Source organism: Periplaneta americana, chromosome 1 (genome assembly GCF_040183065.1).
Source record: "Periplaneta americana isolate PAMFEO1 chromosome 1, P.americana_PAMFEO1_priV1, whole genome shotgun sequence".
Lineage (NCBI taxonomy): Eukaryota > Metazoa > Arthropoda > Insecta > Blattodea > Blattidae > Periplaneta > Periplaneta americana.
In genome coordinates, this window is record NC_091117.1 from 21619038 (window position 1) to 21643510 (window position 24473).

Genomic DNA, 24473 nt, shown 5'->3' on the forward strand with positions numbered 1-24473 from the left:
AATAATATGTTAAAAACCTAAAGCAGTAAAATGAATGTCGCGCTTAAGCAAAAAGAAGAGGGAAATTGTTATGTGTGTTACTTTGGGAATACTGAATGTGGTATTTCACACGTACCGCTTATTGGTTCTGTGCGGAAAACAAGCAAATACGCACGATCTCGCACAAATCAATTTTCAGAATTCTGTGTTGAATGAAATTATAGATATCAAGAATCATCAAGAGACGAATTTATCTCTGTACTATCAATAAATAAAAGTAATTTACATGAAATGATTAGCCTAAAAGTGTCCCGTTAAGGGCAAAGGCCTCCTCCTATAGAGGGAGAGCTCTATTTGTCTCACGCGGTGAGCTACTCCGCGTAAGAGATGTTTACAACCTTGGAGATGTTTACTTGGTTCACATTTTGCACTGTTGTATCGAACTTACATGCATAAAATGTTATAACACGAGAGTTCTGCGTTTGGTTACCCAAAGCCTCCGAGCAACGCGCAACACCCGCTCTAGTGTAGGCATGTTTGGAATACGTATAGCGCAGTGTACATAATTCAGGTCTGATGTTCAGTGAACATGCCCCCCCCCTAAAAAAAAACTAAACGGTTGGAAATGTGGAAATGGCTGCTGCAATAGAAGAATCTGATAGCGAGCACTTCGTTAGGAAAGAAGGAAATGTTTTTTTTATCAGAAAGGAGACATTTATCTTTCGAAGTCCACACCTGTGGAGTAACGGTTAGTGCGTCTAGTCGCGAAACCAGGTGGCCCGGGTTCGATTCCCGGTCGTGGTAATTTACCTGGTTGAGGTTTTTTCCGGGGTTTTCCCTCAACCCAATATGAGAAAAAGCTGGGTAACTTTCAGTATTGGACCTCGGACTCATTTCACCGGCGTTATCACCTTCATCTCATTCAAACGCTAAATAACCTAAGATGTTGATAAAGTATCGTAAAATAACCTACTAAAAATTATCTTTTGAAGCACTTAAAATGTTTACAGTCACTCGTTGTAATGTCTAGAGACTCGTAAAGCAAATAGTCAGTGTAAATATTTTTGTTTTTACTGTGATTAATTGTATTATTGTAATTTCCACCATTTATTTATTTATACATAGGCTGTGTCCAGTTACAACGTTCATGTGTAGAACAAGTTGGCCTATTCATAATAACATTTCTATAATCTGGCATATAGGCGGTGATATGTGGAGACGAAAACAACCTACAAACATTTCTGAATGAACAAAATTTGAAGCATCAGGGCCGAAATATATGTTTTATATATTTAAATATTAACTCGTTTTTTATTGTGAATATTCACATTTCAATCATTTAAATAAATCATCAAATTATTTGCTTTTAAACTAAAGTCCACATGACAGTATATTTTGTATTTGGGTATCATTCTCATTGTTCAGTGTCTAGCTACCCTATACGAATAAGCAGATGTAAATACAGGAAACGGAGCAGGGAGACGTCAGAGCTGTCCGTTCCAAGCTACGTAGTATGATCCATGTGCATCTAACTTGTACTCAGAGTAACCAAACACAAGCCTCTAGTTTTTATTTCAAATACAGTATGAGAAAAAAGTCACTATCCAAAAAGGGAATATATAGGGAGTGAAAGGTAACCTCTGCACCAAAATGAAACTGGTAATAGATCATGAGAAAGATTTGAAAATCTAAATAAGTTTTTTTTTAACATTCACCGTTTTAGAGAAAATCTTTATGTTTATGTGAGACATTTGGCAACATCACTGCTACTGCAAGCCTGGCCTGCGCTGTGGCAGGCCGAGTTTGTAGTTCCAGACGATGTTGACCCTTACGCGGCAACCAAGAGGACTATATATACACAGGATGATTCAAAATCTCTGCGACAAACTCTGAGATGTGATAGATCTAATAATAAGGAACCCTTTTTGTTAAACAACCTATGTCTTTTGACGCGTCGTTTCCAAGTTATCGTTCAAAATGTTTTTGCGCGGGCGTACGTCAATGTATCCGAATGTCTGCTCCCCTGTTTTTTTTTTAATTTAGTACGTGCCTATCTAAACAATTAACTAACAATCATTATTAAATACTTAGTCTAGCCTAACATGTCCTTTCGTTATCTATATATGATTCACTTTCCCAAAGTCTATTGAATTTACAAATTGTATGAAACTGTTTCTATAGTTCTTTATTAATCTATTTTTCGACACTGGCAAGTTTTCCCGTTTTAGAACACTGTTCACTAGTTTCTTTCACTCGATATCACTTGGCATTCGTAGAGGATGTGGTCCAGAGTCTGGTTCCCTCCGTTGCAGGGGCACATTGGAGAATCTACTATCTTGAAGCGGTGGAGATGTGATCTTGTTTTGCCGTGCCCTGTGACTATTGCAGTGAAGTTAGGTGTGGGCCTGATGTTTGTTTTTAACCAGTCATTGATGATTGGGAAGAACTACTTGGTTTCTGCTCCTTTTGTTGTCTGGTTCCATTGCAGTTGTCACTTTTCTGTACTCTCTACTTTTATGCGGTGTAGTATTTCCTTTCTCGGTATCACCCTGTTTGTTTGTTGAAATGTTTGTAAGAGACGAGAAGAGTTGTTGTTTGTTTATGTTTAATGTTCAATACCTTTTCCTTTCAGTTCAGTGTAATCATCAATTGAGAATGGATGTCTACGCGGTCTTCCATCAATGCGCCGGGGACGAAGAGACCCATCGTCTCGAAGGCGCTGATAAAGTCGAGAAAATATTGTGGGGTGAGGGTGATTTCTGTTTCGAAACTGTTGTTGATACATGTGGAGAGCTCTTCTTCCGTTTCCGCGAGCCTCTCCATAACACATTACCATGTCGGCTAACTCGGAAAAGTGTAGACATCCATTCGCAATTGATGATTAGACTGAACTGAAAGGAAAAGGTATTGAACATTAAACGTAAACAAACAACAACAACCCTTCTTGTCTCTTACAAAACATCTCAACAAACAAGCAGGGATGCACACATTCGCATACATTGACATACGCCCACGCAAAAACATAGGTTGTTAACAAAAAGGGTTCCTTATTGTTATGGAGATCTATCACCCCTCAGAGTTTGTCGCAGAGGTTTTGACTCACCCTGTATAGCCTATATATCCCATAGCCCTTTGATGGCAACATAACAACGTAAACAATTCCGTTACAACACACGAAATCCTTTTAAAACGTTTGACTTCTATGCACTCGTAATTAGTGTTATATGTAAAATTTTAACATGAATTATGTAATTAGTTTATTGTGACAGTCCGTGCAACAACCACGAGGAATTCCCGTGAAAACGACCTTAAGAGGAGTCATACTTACGTCTTTTTGGGGAAAAAGATGGCTTCATTCAGGTGCACTGTGACAAGCACAGCTCCTATTGTCATCTGAAACATATAACATCACCAGTTGAACATATTTCGTGTCGGCAGTTTCTCAAGGCATGAAACATACAAGTAATTTAAACGTGAGTTTACATTATATGTGACACACGACTCAGAAATTATGTTCCACTTAACAAAATTTTCAATAGTGCGTTTCTTTTTTAGAAATAGCCTATGTTTTCTTAAGGTCGAGGATTAGTGACAGGCTAGATCTGGTTTGTTCAGGTTTCTTTTATGTCTTCCACATGAGGTTTTTGGTTAATAGATAGATACAGTCGATAGAATGCGAGTTTTCGTAAGGTCGAGAATCAGTAACAGGTTAGGTTTGGTTTTTTCAGGTTTTTTATATGCCTTGCTTATACATTTTTTTGGTAAATATGTACACAAATAGAAGTAAGCCTATAATTGGACGGTGATTAGCAATAGTCATCCAAGCGCCAAAAACCTGTTTCGAGATATTGGCCATTGAAATAAATCTGTTTCTTTTTATGAAACATTTTATGCAAGAAGTTTTATAACATTCATACTATTACAAAAATAGCACAAATAATACCAAAAAGCTAACCGATTTTTAATAAGAGACCAGTAGCTGAATTAATATTTCAAAGCAAAATAAATAAATAAACGAATTTTACACAATAAACAAATTTTTTTCTTATAAATTGCAGCAAAATTCAGATACCGCATTCTTGATTTATTCCGAGTTAAATTAGCCTGCCATCAACAGATTTGTGCAAATATCTCATTTTTTTAAATTGTCGGTTGGTCTATTATTGCGAACCTCCGTCCAATTGTGCTACATTTGTGAAATGTAAATTATTTTCGTAGAATTATCCATTTTCAGCCATTTTTTTTAAATATGGAGTTAATAATATTTCATGAGGTCTTAGAAAAATTTTAACTATATTTTCCACTGTTTTTCAATACTTTCCGTTTCTGAAAAAGCATCATTTATGACAATTTATAAATAAAAAAAAATATAGATCGTCATGACGGGCTACAGCTTTACCGTTTTTAGATCCTCTAAATATTTCCTAAAGGTTTCGAACATATTAAGGTAACAGCCTCTATAGTACAGGGTGCGTCAGAAAGAACGGATGGATTTCACATGGCAAGAAAATTGTAAAGATTAATCAAATCAAAAATTTATTGTTATCAACATATTCACCAATACATGCAGTTTATTTATGGAAAACAACATTATCCATATGATGTCCTTGGCTTTCAATACAGGCATCGAGGCGTTTTCTGATGTTCGCCATCACTTTCACAGTCATAGCTGGTGCAATTGCCACGATTTCTTCACGAATCGCTGTCTTCAGTTCGTCCAGTGTATGTGAGCGATGTTTACAAACTTACGCCTTCAAATGGTCCCAAAGAAAGAAGTCGCAGGGCTCGAGATCTTACCGTAGCCTCGGACAATCTCAGTGCAATAGAATTTCGTCCAGGTGATTTCTTCTTTAATGTTGAACCTGTGATACGAAATGAAGCCACCCACCGCAAAATTGTATTCCGAGTTGGAATCCTAGCGTGATATCCGATGTCGAAATGAGTCCTGAGTGGCGATCACAGACTCTTCATTTTTCAAAAATGTCTCTACGATGAAAGCACGTTGTACACCAGACCAACACCATATTCTCAACTGAAACTGCATTCTATGGCTGACCCAACAGTCGTGGTCCCCCTCACTATATCTCTCTCCTCGTTGCGTATAGATAGTTTGAAATCCATCCGTTCTTTCTGACGCACTCTTTATAACGCTTTGTTACGCTTTTATACACTATGCTTGCTCTGCGTATTAGTTACAAGTGAGTTTTTCATTTGTTCTTTTACACAAAACATAGTATTCATAACTTACTTTGTCTCCTAAGTTGCAAAATTTGCTACCAGTGAAAGGAAGATGATGGTCTTAAGCTTTATAAGAGTTTTATATAGTATTTTTTATCAACTGATTTAAATACGTAGTGCACTAGCTGTAGTGAAAGTGTTGACGAAGTTAATGGAAACTGTCGTATATTAAAAGAAAGAGTAAACTTTCATTTTGTTACTTATTTGAATACAAAGAACATTTAAGTTTAGTGGAAGTTAAAGAACCTTTGCACGGCATGGAATACATAACTTCTACAAACAGATGCAAAGCATCGTCAGTTAAACAGCACTTACTGATTGCATTAGGTATTTCATTTTACATTTTAACTCTACAAGTCCGTACTTTCGGTTGTGGGGAAGGCAAAAAAAATATCAGATTTAGTTACGATGTTATCGTTATCTGTCTGAGATTAGCAGATTCAAATCCGTTGAAAGGCAGTGAACTTTAAAGGGTGATATAATACTTGGCATGGTTTCTTTAATAAGAAAAGTAAAGGTGTGGTTCCATGTACAAGATTTCATCATCCTAAAAAAGAACGCAGTCTCTAATACAGAGTGCCAGGTAAAATTTGTCTACTACTTATCGTACGTCACCCCTAGTGATCTAGAAATGAAGGGCTCTCCCCCAGACCCAAGGATTGCGGGTTTAAGGGTTTAGGTACAGCTTACAGGAGTAAAATTTTGGAAATATTCAACATTTTTTTCCTCCATTACTGTACCTTGTACAATAATGAAAATTAGTATGTGTAAAACACTGTCCTCCTGCTATATGAAGAAAATATTTTTACGATAAAAAAGTTATTTACATTCTTTTTTTCAAAATTAAATTCACTGTGCAGTGATGAAGCGTTTCTCACGTAACTCAAAAACTATCCAACATTCTGTGATGATTTTTTTTTGTGTATATTAATGCATGTCATATCTACAATATGATGCAAGATCACTTCTCTACCTTTGATAGATGTTTGATAAAAAATAAATTCATTTTAAAAATTATCAAATATCAGTATTTTCTATTACACAAAATAAAAAAAATATTTATTAAGGAATGTAGTTGAAAGAGCATGATATTGTAAACATGAGTTTCAGCAATAAAATAAAAGAGAACACGAAAAAGTTAACAAGTTCATCACTGCACAGTGAAATGCCAACATATTGAATTTTGAAAAAAAAAAAAAAAAAAAAAATATATATATATATATTTAAATTGCAAAAATATTTTTTTCATATATCAGAAGGGCAGTGTTTTATACATACCAATTTTCATTGTTGTAGAAGATACAGAAATGGAGGGAAAAAAATGTTGAATATTTCCAAAAAAATTACTGCTGGTAAGGTGTACCTAACCCCTTAAGCCTGGCTGTGGTCGATGGATTTTAGGACGTAAAAATTCGGAGTGCAAGTCCTCCGGGAGGGACTTTAAGCCATGTGTCCCTTGTCGGAGTTTTCCGGCACGTTAAAGAACTCCGAGGTTAAATTGCAGACTCTGGACCAAATTTCTCCTCTCTTGCGTCCTAGTAATATCTTAGTTGCATTCTAGGTGGTGTTTGAGCTTACCATTTGTCCCTCTGCCCCCTGCCAGCAAATAAGTGTACCTAAATTCCTTGTAGGTATGAAATCTCCGCTAGGAGGTACCTATTTATGACTCCGGAACTGTGAATGAATGAATGAATGAATGAATGAATGAATGAATGAATGAATGAATGAATGAATGAATGAATGAATGATCGCCTGCTTTGAATTTCGAAGCTGAATAATCTCTGCAGTTCAAAGTGTCTACACAGTGGTTCAAAGTATAAATTTAGCGGCACAAACAAATAACTGTACGTAACTTCTTAAGAAAGCGTTTTAACGGTACTCGTCACCACATTCCCTACTCGCCTGACGACTCGTCCGTAAACATCTCACTCGTACCGTAAAGACTCGCTTTCTTAAATAGTTACGTAAATAACTATTTCAGCTACCTAATAGATATTTATGAAACTTTATACAGTAGTTACAGGTAGCATATTTGTTAAGCATATAAGCTCTGATTACGTTGGTATAAGGGAACTACGCCTTATAGGGAGTGAAATTAGACAAAATTAACAACTTTTCTCCTATCTAACAGATTATTATGAAAATTTACACAGCAATTACAGGTAGTATATTTTTTTGTTTACAAACTCTCATTACGTTTATACAAGGATTACTGTTCCTTAGACCTGTAGGGGGTGCATTTAGACAACATTAACAACATTTCTTCTAACTAACAGATTATTATAAAATTTTACACAGCAATTACAGGTAGTACATGTTTTTTGTTTACAAGCGCTGATTACGTTTATACAGGGACATCATTTTATTTTTAATAATATTAACTTGCCTATACCTCTGGATCAACGCCGTTTGCTACCCCCTTCCACGGCTGGAGTTCGATGATACTGGCGTAAGATACAAACAAATCACTTTACTAGGTATAGGAGGGAAGAAAAGTAGTTCATCCATTTACGTAAACTAGGAAATATTGCGCTTTTGAGTTTGATCATTTTCATTAGGTTTTTGTTTAATCAAAATACAGTACTGTATTAATAATGAGTGTTTTTACTCAGGAAGTGAGCTGTCCATCTGGACGTATTCATTATGCGGTGTATATTATACTGTCTACAGCACATTAGCGTACACTATAGAGAATGAAGTTAAATTTAAAAATAATCACAATATGGATATTTAAACACATTTTTTAAAATGCTGGACGTTTATTTCAATACAGTCTTCAGTTCTTTTGTGTATATTATCGCACTATAGACTATTGTACCTAATTTCAAGTACCAGTTTCGTCCTTCGTACTAGTAACTCATGTTGAAATAATTCTGTACCTACTCTATAAAAGAGTACCTATCTTACGTAATGTAAATTCAATCTTCACTTCAGCCCGATCCGAAAAGATAAAATTACTCAGACATACCATCTACTGTCCGTCCAAGGGGTTTTGTTGTAGGGTCGTAGAAAGGGGGAAATCACGTGACAGTTAATTACATAACGAGGCCCTTTTATTTTAAATTATTTTAAATAGTTGTATAATATTACGTAGACGTCCAATTCCCAACAGAAATTAATGTTTTCAGAAAAGAGCTAAGACAGCCTAGCCACTAGCTGGCGAATAAAAGCTGGTGGGGGAAACCGGGATGCGACGTAGGCAAATGGACGACAGTGCCTGTCCGAAAATGATTCAATATTGAAAGCTCTTTCGTCACTGGAAAACGCGAACATATTTCTGGAACGTACTGTTTACTGTGACCGTAAGGCTACTATGACTGTATATGCGGTCTTGGATCTGTGTGGAGGACGTTTGAACTTCATTAGTAGAAGGGATGGGAATGAAGTACGTTAGAAAACTCAGGTACAATAAAAATTGAAGTAAAAATAAAATGATGTCCTTGTACAAGGGTCACTACTCGTTTGACCTAAAAATAACTTTTCTCCTATCTAACAGATTTTAATGAACATTACCTTAGTGAGCTACTTATTAAATTAGATTCTCATTGTGATAATAATGAAAAAAGTCCATATTCTTCATCCTCTCCAACGATGAAGTATCATATAGGAAAAATGTAACATTTGAGTTACTGTTGCATCTTTTGGCCACTCTGGAAGCTTACTTGATACATAATTAACAAGCTGTCACCTTGTCATCACTTTATGAGATGGAATCCATTTGAAAATTATTTGTTTTGTTTCTGGTGCTGGATGACAAACATTAAAATCCTACATTAAGATTGAATTAGCATGTTTGACTAGGATCTGAATTGTCTTTTGAAACGTTTTAGTTCTAAAGAGAAGGTTTTGCAGAGTTTTACGTATGTCTATGATTTCACTGTGAATGTTAGTAGTTTCCGGCCCTACCGAACAGTAAAACGAAAACATAGAATTTGTTGCGGTAGTTTCGGTGAATAGAATTTACCGCTAAAAATCTAATGCAGTTTTCATCTACTTTCCCTCAACGTTCATATTTGGGATATTTTGTTGTGGGGTATGACATTTTGGAAGATCGACATATTGTGGTTGAAGAAAGAATAATTCTGAAAGTAAACAGGAAGAAAAAAAGCAGACGTATCGATACTGAAATAAAAATAAAATGCTAAGAAGAAAACAATTTTATACATTCCAAGTTTTACTTAGAACAGCCTCTAATGGTGGCGAAGAAAATTGTCAGTGCACCAAGAAAAAATTTTCTGCAATTTTTTAAGTTTCAAGTCCTAAAAATAAATTTATTTCATGTAATGAGGATCATAATCATGAACCATACTGTGATCGAGTCTTGCAGCGTCAACAAAATAACTGGAGAGGGAAAACGAAAAGCAAATGATAATCCTCAAGGGAAGTCAAGCACGATTCTACGCGAAAACCTTCAGGGTGAGTCGACTTGTAACTTGACAGTTACAGACTCTAAAACACCTAAAGAGAAACAATGCACACATGTGTCCTCCCGATAATGCTAAATGGTTCTGTACTTAGGAGAATTTACATATTAAAAATATTTTACTTGCTCAGTCTGTAGAGGAATTTATATTGACGGAATTTTAAAGCTTTTTGAATCAGAGGAACTTACAATACCCCAACAAAATATACTCACCAGAAGTGCGGTTGGTGTCTTCATGGCTAACTTCCGGTTTATTCTTTCCGGTGTTGACTTCCTCGCCGAACTGATGTGACAGAAAAGCAGCAAATGAATTTATATGGTACATCAGGGTAATTTGAATGTCGGTCAGGGCACCCTTACGCTTTCCAATCAATTTATGACTTGGCTAGCGCGTGCTTTGGCGCCAGTGCTCGAATTCGTGAGTCCAACTGTCCATTGTTATTTGAGCTTACCTTCCAGGCAGCGATTTCTGCTCTCTAAAGCAGACATTCTGAGAATTAAGTAAAGTACTAAATCGTATAGGCCTACTTCTTCTACTCTTAGTAGTTTGGAAGGACTCAAATAATGTCATTAGACTGATATAAATTCGAATGAGAAAACTGAATTTATAGTGAAGTTACAAATGTAATGTCTGAATTAATTTGTTATGGGAATGATATTAGTTTGATAAGATCAAAATGGACATTAGTGGTGCATTCACTAATGTGAGCCCAGTATTAATTGCAGGTCTAACAGCGCAATTATCTGTTGTTGTTCTTGGATCGCTTTAAGTCAGGCATGTCAATTGATGCTCACAGGAGCTAGCGCGCGCTTTAGAGCCCAGGAGAGCCTGAGCCCTTTACAGCGGAAAGAAAAGAGACAGAAGAAAGATGTGGTTTATGCCACTTGGTCGAGCTATATTCAGGGATGGCCAGCACTGATACAATAGATAAAAAGGGAAGAGAACTTATTAAAACTGTATCCATGTTAATTTTTTAGATTTGACTGAGAAGTATAAGTGCATTATAAGAATGTAAGTTTTAATTTTAATGCTCATTTTTCACAAGTTTGATTTTTTTATTCAAATGAAATATTTTCTCAACTTTTCGTATAGAAAAGTGAAATTTTCATATAGAGGCCTATTTATTTAGTAGCCTTACAGAATGTTTTCTTAAATCTAATATACCGTATATACGTATTACTGAAGATAGTGTATTGAAAATTTTGAAAATATTCGCATGGAAATTGTTTGTAAGGAAATGAATTAACAAAGCAACTACTATTACATCATAAGCAAAAGATACGTGCCCATGTGTTATAAAAATGTCAGCTCTATAGCTTCAGCAGATTTCGAGAAAATAATTTAATATTCTGATGGTAAGAAGTTGCTCACAAATATCACCTTAAAAGCATAATGCGATAAGAGTTTTGTTATGTAATATTAGTTACACTTAAAACAGATACAGTACCTAGGTAACTTTGCTTTGTACTGTAATATTGTTTTGATTAGTTTATTGATTACTTTTGTAAGGCTAATATATATCAATATAAATTCCAACTTATCATGTCATACTCAATCTCTTTCTTTGGAATATCACTTTCTTTATGAATGATGTGTTTCATCCACTTAATACAATATAATATTATACTACTATGGAATTTAAGTGAATATTCCTTCTTAACTCTCTCTTATGTTATTACAAGTGCAATATTAAGAAATCAGTGTTAGTACTATCGTTTTACAGACAATATAGATAATATTAAACAGAAAGAAGCCATACAAAAATAACGACATAAAATTTCACGTTCCGTTTGAACTTTGTGCACCACTGTTTTCTTAATCCAACAGATTGCTTATTCATATACACAACCCTTCCTCTTTCCATACTTAGCGCTTGCTGCCCGCGCACGACGTCAAGGTCAGAAAAATGCGCTTGCTTTGACATCACTGCTTTAAGTCTTAATCTTTACAATATATAGGCCTATATGTAATATTTTGAAATAAATTCATCTTCAGGTTCCTCAAACCGCAAATCCTTGTAATTTTCTGTCCATTATATTCTTTTGTATGACATTAATTCTTTGAATTTCCATTTGTGGAGTGATAATTTGTTCCATTAGTTCATGTGAAACATTTTCTTTTCGTAATTAGTTACCCCATGATTCTTAATAACCATTTCGTACGTCTTTTTGTACACCAGCATTATAAACAGTCATTATTGTTAGTCAAAATCGTGCACGATATGCACATAATTGCACCAGTTTCGTACAATATTACTAAAACGTAATTTGTGCCGTAATGTTAGGCCTATATTATGAAAGAAGTTTATAATGTTACATTTTATAGCACGCGTCAAGGTTTAGAGAACGAACGAAGCGAGTTTCTTAATTTTGACGAGTATAATAACGTATACCATTACAAACGTGTTTCATACGTTATTTCTTGTACGAAAGCATTATAAAACAGTCTGTATTAATAATAAATCTGCAACCGCATCACATTATTATTACAATAACACATCATGTCTCAATTGCAGTAATCATAATACCATAATCACCACATCCTTAAGTAATCATAATTATCATTATACATATTTAAATAATCCAAATTATCATAATTACCACATTCTTAAATAATCATAATTACCATGAAGATCACATGCTTAAAGAATCATAATTATCATAATCACCACATTCTTAAATAATCATAATTATTATAATCACCTCATCCTTAAATAATCCTCTATCATAATCAATAAATAAACTTATCATAATCACCACATCCTTAAAAAATCATAATTATCATAATCACCACATCTTTAAATAATCGTAATTATTATAATCACCACATCCTTAAATAATCCTCTATCATAATCAATAGATCCTTAAATAAACTTAATTATCATAATCACCACATCCTTAAAAAATTATAATTGTCATAATCACCACATCCTTAAATAATCATAATTATTATAATCACCTCATCCTTAAATAATCCTCTATCATAATCAATAGAGCCTTAAATAAACTTACTTATCATAATCACCACATCTTTAAAAATCATAATTATCATAATCATCAAATCCTTAAAGAATCATAATTACCAAAATCATCACATTCTTAAATAATCATAATTATTATAATCACCTCATCCTTAAATAATCCTCTATCTTAATCAGTAGAGCCTTAAATAAATTTATTTATCATAATCACCACATCCTTAAAAAATCATAATTATCATAATCACCACATCCTTAAATAATCATAATTATTATAATCACTTCATCCTTAAATAATTTTCTATCATATTCAATAGATCCTTAAATAAACTTACTTATAATAATCACCACATCCTTAAAAAACCATAATTATCATAATCACCACATCCTTAAATAATCATAATTATTATAATCACCTCATCCTTAAATAATCCTCTATCATAATCAATAGAGCCTTAAATAAACTTATCATAATCACCACATCTTTAAAAATTCATAATTATCATAATCACCAAATCCTTAAAGAATCGTAATTATCATAATCACCACATCCTTAAATAATCATAATTATCATAATGACCACATCATCTCATAATCGTAATAATGAATAATGTTCTTCACTGCATTATTAAATAATCGATATAATCTTATCATAATGAACTCATAATTAAATTAACACTATGATAAGTCATAATCATCATAACACAAATAATCATAATAATAATATTTTACCATAATGATAATAATAAATATAATGTATTCTTAATAATAATTATCATAACCAAGAGATCATAAAGTAGTCGTAATAATTTTAATTTCATGATATAATTTCATGGAATAATCGTAATAATAATCATAATCATCGCATTAATTAGTGGAATTAATCATAATTTACCCAATAATCGTGTTATACAATAATTCATATAATTACGTTATGCTAATCATTATAATATAAAATAGTAATATAGTAAGGATCATGAGAGAAATCATCAATCAAAAATAATCAAACTGATGGTAGGCTTATCAAATAATTAATCATGGCCATTATGTCATCAGGAAATTTATAGCCAATTTGTCATTATGATAATATTGATAATGATGATAATAATAATGTAATAATGATGAAGATTATTATTATTATTATTATTATTATTATTATTATTATTATTATTATTATTATTTCATCGTACCAACGTTGTACCTTATGATCGCTAACATAATGGCAACTCTAGTAATATGTTCAAAGTTATATATTAACAGGAATTTGTATTTTTACCAGTGTAGTTTGGAACAAGTCCTGAAGAGTCGCATATTGCAATACTGTTATGCCTGGCTAGCCCAAACTGCACAATCGCCGAGATTGTATAAAATCATCACATGCTTTACCTCATCATAATCCCATCACCACCTATCATAGTAGCATTGTCATAACAATGATGATACGATGGACGTGACCCGACAGCTGTTACTTCATCGGCGAAAGTGCGACATTGAGGGGTCGGCGGGCACAGAGAAAGTGTTCCGATGCGGCAACACGATTTTCGTGCTTAATGGAAGACATACTGTCATTGTAGCGCGTAATAATTCCAACGAATTGCTTTGATTTCCCCGGGTATTTGCACAGCGGAGAGCCAGTGTGTTACCGGCCGCGGTCCTTCACGTCACGACCCGAACCGAACCGAACCGAACCGAACCGAACCGACTCATCTCTCACAGAGTTCAGCAGGAGCGAAGGGAAAGGATTGCTTTCACGCAATCACTCACTCCGACACATTCGTACCCACGTCATTCCTAACCTGTATGTCAGTGCCTGTCAATACATGTCAGCTCCAACAGCAACAAACAAGTATTAGAAAGATTTACATTAGCATGTCTTTACTTAACGTGACAACAGGGGAGGTACATCTTTCTCTATCATAATTTTACTACATTTCAACATTTTTCTCTCAGAATCTATAGGTCCTCTGGAAATAAAAAATGCAGAATGCACATCGTCTGTGCATAACCAAGTAATTTTAACGTTTTTGAAATCCTAATAATTTTTTATTTTAATTGTGAAAATTTCAGAGTATACAGGGTGTTTCCGAGATTGTATTACAAACTTTCAGGGATAATGGGGAAGGCACATGTATCAATTTGAGATGAGGAACCCTGGTCCGGAAATGACTGAGTCGAAAGTTATAAGCAAAAATAATTGTGTGGAAATGGAATTGTTATTTCGCACCACGTGCCCTCCTTCCAAGATTGTATTACAAACTTTTAGGGATAATGGGGAAGGCACATGTATCAATTTGAGATGAGGAACCCTGGTCCGGAAATGACTGAGTCGAAAGTTATAAGCAAAAATAGTTGTGTGGAAATGGAATTATTTCGCACCACGTGCCCTCCTTCCCTTAACCTTTGGAACAGTCTAGAGTACCTATTGATTCTGATGAAAATAATTTAAAAATACATTCAAATTATAGTAGCGAAAAATGTAGGTCTACCTTTCACCGATCTTCAGTCGCCAAGTCACTTTCCGTGATATTAAAAAAAATATTGAAGTTTTAAATAGGCTACTTTTCTACTCAATAAAATGACTACTAACTAGAAATGTAGGCATGCATGAATAAATTCATTCATTTCAATCATAGTGTTCTGCCAGAGTCATGTCCTTCACAGCAAACCCATCATTCTTTAATCTTTCCTTTTTTCTGCCTTTTTATTAGTGTCCGCATATGATCCACATATCTTAATGTTAGCTATCATCTGACAATCTCCTTCTGCCACAAACTCTTCTTCCGTTCACCATCCTTTCCAGTGCATCCTTCAGTAGGCAGTTTCTTCTTGTCCAGTGACGCAGCCAATTTTCTTTTTCTCCTCCTGAGCAGTTTCAGTATTATTCTTTCATCAACAATTTCTAGCACAATTTCATTTCTCATTTTATCTGGTGCACTTCACACACTCCATTCTTCTTCATATCCACGTTTCAAATACTTCCTGTTGTGTATCTTAACTTCGTTGTAATGTCCGTGTTTCTGTCCCGTACAATGTTACACTCCACACGGAGCACTTCAGTAGTTTTTTTTTTCCTTATTCTTTTTCCAGAGGTATGCAGAAGATGCTCCTTTTTATATTAAAAGCTTCTAGAAACTTTGTAAACCGCTTCATGTGCTTCACTTCAATTCAGTTCCTTTGCCATGAATGCAAATGATATTATTGTTTGCATTTTATTCCTTGAACTGTAATTTAAAAAGTCATATTATTCGTTCAAGGAACTAGACGTTGCTGTTACAGACTCGCTACCTTCCTTCAAAATATGTGAGTCATCTACAATAATTAGCTCACGACTTCCGCTCTCCTGCATTGACAGGATAATCGTCGAGATTTAGAGATAATTGCTTAATGTTCGTTTTTAATACTAAACAGAGTGATTCGCGAAGTGTTGCTGCCACTTAGGAAGGACCTTCCTAAGGTCAAATGGAGCAAAAAGTAAATAGGCTAAAAAATAGGGTCCGACTATAAGTCGTTGCAGGTTATTGAAAATTTCAAATTAGGAGCAAAATTTAATAATATCACTGAATAAAACACAAAAAATGGATACAGTTTCCACTCTTGTAACCGCTTACTTGTTGTAAACTTCATTCTGCTCATCAAATTTTAGTTTTACAAGAGATTTTCAAACGTGTCTTCTTTTATCTCCACACCCTTGATAGCACGCTTATGAATCACGCTCGTCGCATTCCTTAACTTATCAGGGCTGTTCCTGATGATTGCTGCGATGTCCATAATGCGCACAATTAATTCTTCGAGTGTATTATCTTAATCTGGTTCACAAGATCCTTCATCCCCGCTATAAACAATAATCAAGAGGTGTGAAGTCTGGGGATCTGGCTGGCCAGAGATGAGGACCTCCGCGACCAATCCAACGGTGTGGAAAATACTGGTTTAGATGAAATCTCACGGCGAGGGTGAAATGGGCAGGCACCCCATCAAGATGGAAGTGCATATGAAGTCTCGTTCCAAGAGGAACACCGTCGAATAATTGTGGCAATTCGTTTTGCAGAAAGTCATGTTGCACACACCATAATTAAATACCATATCGACATATTCCTCAGTAGTAAATTTATATGTCATCTTGAAACAGCTGTCCACACCTGTGGAGTAACGGTTAGCACGTCTGGCCGCGAAACCAGGTGGCCCGGGTTAGAATCCCGGTCGGGGAAAGTTACCTGGTTGAGGTTTCTTCCGCGGTTTTCCCTCAACCCATTACGAGCAAATGCTGGGTAACTATCGGTGCTGGACCCAGGACTCATTTCACCGGCATTATCACCTTCATCCCATTCAGACGCTAAATAACCTCAGATGTTGAAACAGCGTCGTAAAATACCCCATAAAATAACAAAAAATAAATCCACGTTGAAAATTTGTTTTCTCATTGGCTTTACGGTTAATATCTGTCCATTTATGTAAGTTATTATTGCCATCCTATGTGAACTGTGATTCATTAGTGAGAATAATACAGTGGTAAAACTCTCCACCATTTCCGTTTAACCAGGTCCAGAACTTAACACAATAGGCATGATCTTGTGGAATTTAATGTTGCACTTCTTGAAGATGATATGAATACAGTTTATTTACATGGAGCGTCCTCCATACCTTTGAGTAACACCGAATCATCGAGCTGCACGTCTTTGTTGAAGTTCGAGGACTGAATTGTGCAGCATTTAGAATGTTTTCTTCTTCTGCTACAGCATATTGTTGACGTCTTTCGTAATGGATACGAATACTAGGGAGTGAGCTAGTTTGCCTTAGTGTGTTATATGTATTCACTAATAGTCCTAGGATTCGGAATCCTACGATTAGGATAACGGCGGTAATATTCGGCCGCAACAGCTGTTGCATTTCCCTCACACACACCGTAATTAATACCATATATTGACGTATTCCTCAGTTGTAAATTTATATCATCATGAGGCAGCTAACAACAAGAGGAGTAGATAGCTGCCAGATTGTTGTAATAATGTTTATATTAATTATTTAAAATTGGATATTTTTTGACTATAATTGCGTGTGTATGTTCCGCCTTTGCTTATCATACAATTAAATGGTGCAACTAATAAATCATATTTTCATTAACGTTTTCGGTACCTATGTACCATCTTCAGATGTATGTATATAATGCTAATTGATAACCAAGCCTCTAGGTGCATGTGTCGTAAACTTAAATAATCAGATATATTATTTTAATGTACCGAAGTACATATGATATTTCCATGCAGATATTCTGCGTCATCATACGATGAAAGAGTAATGGAACGGAGAAAAATTCTCTCCGGCGCCGGAGATATGCGTAAATCACTTCGTGATTTAAGACGGCGCTTATTCCGTCGGATCCCGGCCAACTAGTCACTCATTCGAGTGCACCTCAGCACATGTGTGGACTTCGGTCCTGCGTTCATAGACATCTATGACGTAGTGCAGAGGGCGGCCACTAGAGGGAACCCAAGAGTTGGAGCTTAATCTGAGACGATTCTAACCGGCGTCGGAGTTGTATCCGGTGTGGCTTAGTGGATAAAGCATCAGCACGTAGAGCTGAAAACCCGGGTTCAAATCCCGGTGCCGGAGAGAATTTTTCTCCGTTCCATTACTCTTTCATCATTAAATAATCAGTGTTTTTGTGCGTACTGTGTTATATCGATGAAGTGTTGCCATGATTGAATAAATAATATTTGTTGGTACAACATACTATCAGAATTAAAATTAAAATTAAATGTTTCAGTCAATATTTAAAACACTATTTAAAACTGCATATATTTAAAGTGATGCACAAACCATGTGTTTTTAAACAGTTTTAAATAGTGTTTTAAATATTGACAGAAACATTTAATTTTAATTTTAATTCTGATAGTATGTTGTACCAACAAATATTATTTATTCAATCATGGCAACACTTCATCGATATAGTACAGTACGCACAAAAACAATGATTATTTAAGTTTACGACACATGCACCTAGAGGCTTGGTTATCAATTAGCATTATATACATACATCTGAAGATGATACATAGGTACCGAAAACGTTAATGAAAATATGATTTATTAGTTGCACCATTTAATTGTATGATAAGCAAAGGCGGAACATACACACGCAATTATAGTCAAATTGTGATAGCTTATCGGTATACCTTCAATATAAAATTGGATAGCTTATATTATTAGAGCGTAACGTTGAAGATGTTAATGAGATTTATTAAATCTTTAAGTATTATTTATAAAAGTTTTCTTTATTCTCCACAATGTCAAAGTGAGCGCATGCGCTGACATTTAAGAGCTCTATTCACACTAACACGTTTAGAAAAATCAATGTTTATTCCTGAATTATGTGAGATAGGAAAAAAACTTTATTAGGAAAATATGTTCCAAACCACTTCAGAAAAATGCTTCATTAGTGACGGTAAAACTTCATGGAACACTCCGTATTGTCGTTCCATTATTGTTAATAATAATAATAATAATAATAATAATAATAATAATAATCCTCATTATTATCACCATGTGTGATACGAACAGTCCTGAAGACACAAGGCCGATCAGCCGACTGCTGTCCTCGAGTACAGAGGAGGTGGACGATCATCTAACCAGTACGGGAGTAACATGTGGTCAGCACGATGATTTCTCCCAGCCATTATGACTGTGTGTAATGTACGAGTATATTAGTGTTCACTGCACTCTATGATGTTATATATTTTTGTTTAATTTTGAACCCAAATTTTTCTCCGTTTGTTTGTCCGCATTTTCCTTCGACTGTTAACAGTATTTCATGATTGTGGCTTTTTATGAGTTCTTAACTTACTAGGTTGAATTCTTGAAAGGTTCTATGTCCAATTTGGATTGCAGTCTTATATTTTCATTTTAAACTCTTTAATGAAATGGATTCGCAACTACAAAGTAGACAAATAAATAAGCAAAAGAACTTGAGGGAATTAATAAAGAATGAAAGAAATATCAAATAAATAAATAAAATGAATAAATAAATCAATCAATGAAAGTACAAGAATAAATTAATAAATAGATTGATGGATGGATGGACGGACGGACGGACGTGTAGATAATATGTATTATAATTTGGGCTGCACTGTAGGTTTTTCAGTTTAAATCCTATAACCAAAGGCGTACCTCTGATTGGACTCTCACTTTGAGAGAGGAACAGAGATTGAGGGTTTTTGAGAATAAGGTTCTTAGAAAAATATTTGGGGCTAAAAGGGATGCAGTTACAGGAGAACGGAGAAAGTTACACAACTCAGAACTGCACGCATTGTATCCTTCGCCTGACATAATTAGGAACATTAAATCCAGACGTTTGAGATGGGCAGGGCATGTAGCACGTATGGGCGAATCCAGAAATGCATATAGAGTGTTAGTTGGGAGGCCAGAGGGGAAGAGATCTTTGGGGAGCCCGAAACGTAGATGGGAAGATAATATTAAAATGGATTTGAGGAAGGTGGGATATGATGATAGAGAGTGGATTAATCTTGCTCAGGATAGGGACCAATGGCGGGCTTATGTGAGAGCGGCAATGAATCTGCGGGTTCCTTAAAAGCCTGTAAGTAAGTAATATATCCATCGATTCATAGAGTCATTCAACCTAAGAGCCAACTGGCTAGTCTCTGATATTGAGACAACTCATCCTGCCTAAGGTTTTTCCGTGGTTTTCCTAAGGCGCTAAGACAAATGTCGGGATGAGCCCTAAAAGAAATGGGCCACGGACCTGCACTCATATCCCCATGAATCCCCCTAATTAACAATCACATCTCTCCCCCCTCTTCGCAATTGAGCCATCATATAGCCAAATGGCTGGTCTCGAAATTGAGACAAATCAACAAGGCTCATGACCTCCAACAGAATAGCCAAATTGGCTAGTCTCTTATATGAGACAACTCAACCTGCCTAAGGTATTCCGTGGTTTTCCTCAGGCGTAAGACAAATGTCGGGATGAGCCCTATAAGAAATGGGCCACGGACCTATATGCCCTTCCCCATATATATTCCACCTTTATTATAAATTATGTATGCCCTAGTTCAGATAATATTAATAGTCTATTAAACATACGAGGTCACTCAATAAGTCGCAAATTGAAAGGACAGGGACCTCTCAAATTGCAGCTTAGATTTCACGGCGCTTCTTCCGACGGCCTTCACCTGCTTTGTCATCGAACAACAGATGACGGCGTCTTGCCATCCTAACGGCAAACACCAGCCAACTCCTCCTCGCCCCGTTCCGTGATCAATTGATCAATCTCAGCCCCCCTCGCGTATGTGGTACCTAAGAGGTTACGTCCAATTTCGGCTTCCCCTTCAAAATTTTCTAGAGCTCCTTCAGTGGAGCAGCGTAACCCGGAGTGAGACTAGTGGCCAACAGGCTTGGAGCTCACATATTTAGTTTTGTACAGCCCCCAACCCTTTGCAAGGACGCGTTTTGCGTACCTTTTAAATTTTCCTCCCAATTCTCCTTCGATTTTTCGATTTTTTCGAAGTAAGTAAGTAAGTACCTCTGATTGAGATTCTGGCTGATACGTACATCTATTATCCCGGCAGTACATCTCACTTGACGATATGTATCAGAGGAAGAACAATTGTTTGTATACATCTGCAGTCTGATTAGTGGAACATGTAGCTAATCGGCGATGTATGCAATGGAGAGGGAAAGGAACTTGTCACTCTACCACATTATCTCCTGGCATAGTTGCCTCATAAGGGATGCCATGCTGGTATCATTTGTGACGTTCGGACCTGTCTTTGGACAGTTGACTATACAACAACCAAAGACATTAGCAACTGCATACGAGGCTAAAAATTAGGTTAGGCCGACATAAATTATAAGTAGGTACATTCGTAAAGAAGGACGTAGGCAAATAAATAAATAAATAAATAAATAAATAAATAAATAAATAAATAAATAAAAAGGAAACATTTATAGGTATAAACTATGTTGAAATGCTGATGTTATTTATTATCGTCTATTTGTGCGTATATAGGACTAAGTGTAATATGTGGAATGAGTCTTTCACTGCGTACGCCATCTCTCAGGAAGTTGGAGAAACTCTGAGTGCAACTGTTTACGTACAAGATGGCAGCTCCATTGCTTTCACAGCTGAAATGTCTAATCCCTGTGAAAACTTAAATCTGTGGGAAGATATTCATGAGAACACAGTGACTACAACTGGAAAAAACTTTCTAATTGCGAGATATTAAAGAGTGAATGGATCATCTTATCAAACTATGGCGGAAATTTGACACTGAAAATTTAAGAAAATAAATAGAATAAATATCAAATATAAAATCAAATTATTTCATTCATTCATTAAAGACAAAATGTACTTACAAAGCAAGAAACAAAACGGCTTCACAATTCAACAATGGTATTAGCTTATCGCATTATGGTTACTATGGTTCTGTAGGACCAAAAATTAATCTTTACTTATCGCATTATGTAATTATAATGTAATACTTAGTTTAGTGTAATATGGTATGAATAAACATACATACATACATACATATTATTATTAGAGATGGTAGATTTTCGCTATAATTATATAATGCGAAGTGTACCCAAATACTGCAAAAATAAACAATTTGATGTTTAAAATCATGTTAAGTGTAATAGTGTAGTTCTTAAATCCGCCATAAAATGTGAAATTGAATACAAAATGCGATATTTCATCTATCATCTGTAATAGTAAAAATAGGCTGGAGTGATGTCTGGTGATAGTACGGGTTTCCGATGCTGATTTAAGTTCTGAGGGCTTGGGGCTCCGGCCTCTTGGTTAGGGATCGTTAATAGATGATGGGACCTTACCTTATTATCTAAATCGTGTTTATTTATCACTTAACGCCAATATGTATCCTACTGTATTGTTCTTTTTTATTATTAATCTATTTTTTGTGTACATTTCATTCGATTGTCGGTTTCTGGTTTAATTATGTAAATCCTACTTAATTGTAATCTAATACTAATATGTATACTAATGTGTTTATTTTTATTTTTACTGTGTACATTTTTTTATTGAATTATCGGCTTCTGTTTTATGTGATTCGTATTTGATTCTAACAGCATTAGTATGTATTTCACTATGTTTATTTTTATTTTATGAGGTAAATTTTATGTAACTACGTCTTTTGATCTCATTATGTACCTAAATTGTATCAGTATGTAATTACTTAATTCCGATCCAGTTTTATGTTCAACTGTGTAAGCAAGTTTTAATCCTGGTTGAGTGTAAGAGAAGGCCTTACGGCCTTAACTCTGCCAGGTTAAATAAACCCATTATTATTATTATTATTATTATTATTATTATTATTATTATTATTATTATTATTATAAAAGCCTTGTTCGCCCAATTATGGAATATGGAGCAGCAAGTTGGGATCCGTACAGACAAACCCAAATCGATTCAATAGAAAAGGTCCAACGCAAGGCAGCAAAATATGTCAAAATGGGGAAGGGACATGGTGAGGAGATAGTAAAAGACTTAGGGTGGGAACTTCTCAAGTCAAGGCGACGAAAAACCAGACTCACCGCATTGTTTAAGGCACAAATGGGACACAAAGCATGGACCGATATCAATGCTAGATTAGCAACACCATCATACTTAGGAAGGACTGATCATATTAGGAAGTTTAAATGTAGAAAACAAAGAACGGATGTGGCAAAATTTTCCTTTGTTAGCCGCACAATAGTAGACTGGAACAGCTTACCTGCGGCAATCTTTCAGGGTGGTCCTCTTAAAATCAATACATTTAAGGAAAGGTTGAGAAGATTAGACTGAAAATTTAATTGGAGGTGCAGTGTAGGCCTAATTATTTAAGTTGTGTCATGTAATTAATTGAGTTGATATGTAATTAAGTTGATATGTAATTAATTAAGATGATATGTAATTTAGTTGATATATAAATAAATTAAGGTGATATGTAATTAATTAAGATGATATGTAATTAAGTTGGTATGTAACTACTTAATGTGATATGTAATTATTTAAATTGGTAATAGTTGGGTGAAATAGAAGTACTTATAAGTTAGATTTACTTTTGCCTATCGTAGGCGTTATTATAGAATAGTTTTTATTTATAGTCCTAGGTTTATTGCACCTACTATTTATAGATTTACGTTTATTTTATTTTATTTCATTTCATGTAATTGTAATTATTGTATATTATATATCACTACCATCCAATTGTAGTGTTAATAAATACATACACATACATTATTATTATTATTATTATTATTATTATTATTATTATTATTATTATTATTATTATTATTATTATTACCTGCAGGGTCCAGGAAGAATGGCCCGCCTGTCAGCGTTGCATTCACAAATGCTACTCAGGGCATTCATCGGACTCAGACGATCTTGGCATATAGGGTGTACAATTGCCCTAAAACGGCCTAAGCCCAAGGATTCACCCCGTATCCAACTTTCGTGAAATCAACCAATCATTTCTGTGCACATACAATACATGTGTGCTATACACAATACCTCTGTATTTTATAGTGAACCTATTAACACTAATATTTCTCGTTAGAGTCCTTCGACTCCAGTCATTTATAGCATTACAAAGTTTCGTATTTGTTGATTTCTTACATTTAAATGTTTATACTTCCCTAAAAGTTTTTTTTTTCGTAAAAGGCTAAGTATTTTGTCTAGGCCACAAATAAAACTGCAACGCGGTCATAATTATGTACTTAATGCTTTGGTGACACATTAACCGGAAATTTAATTTCAGTTATTTAAATGATATTCCGTGAACCACACCTTTTTACATTTTATTTCGTTGTCATAACCTACTTTAAGATCTTACTACATAAGCATTTTC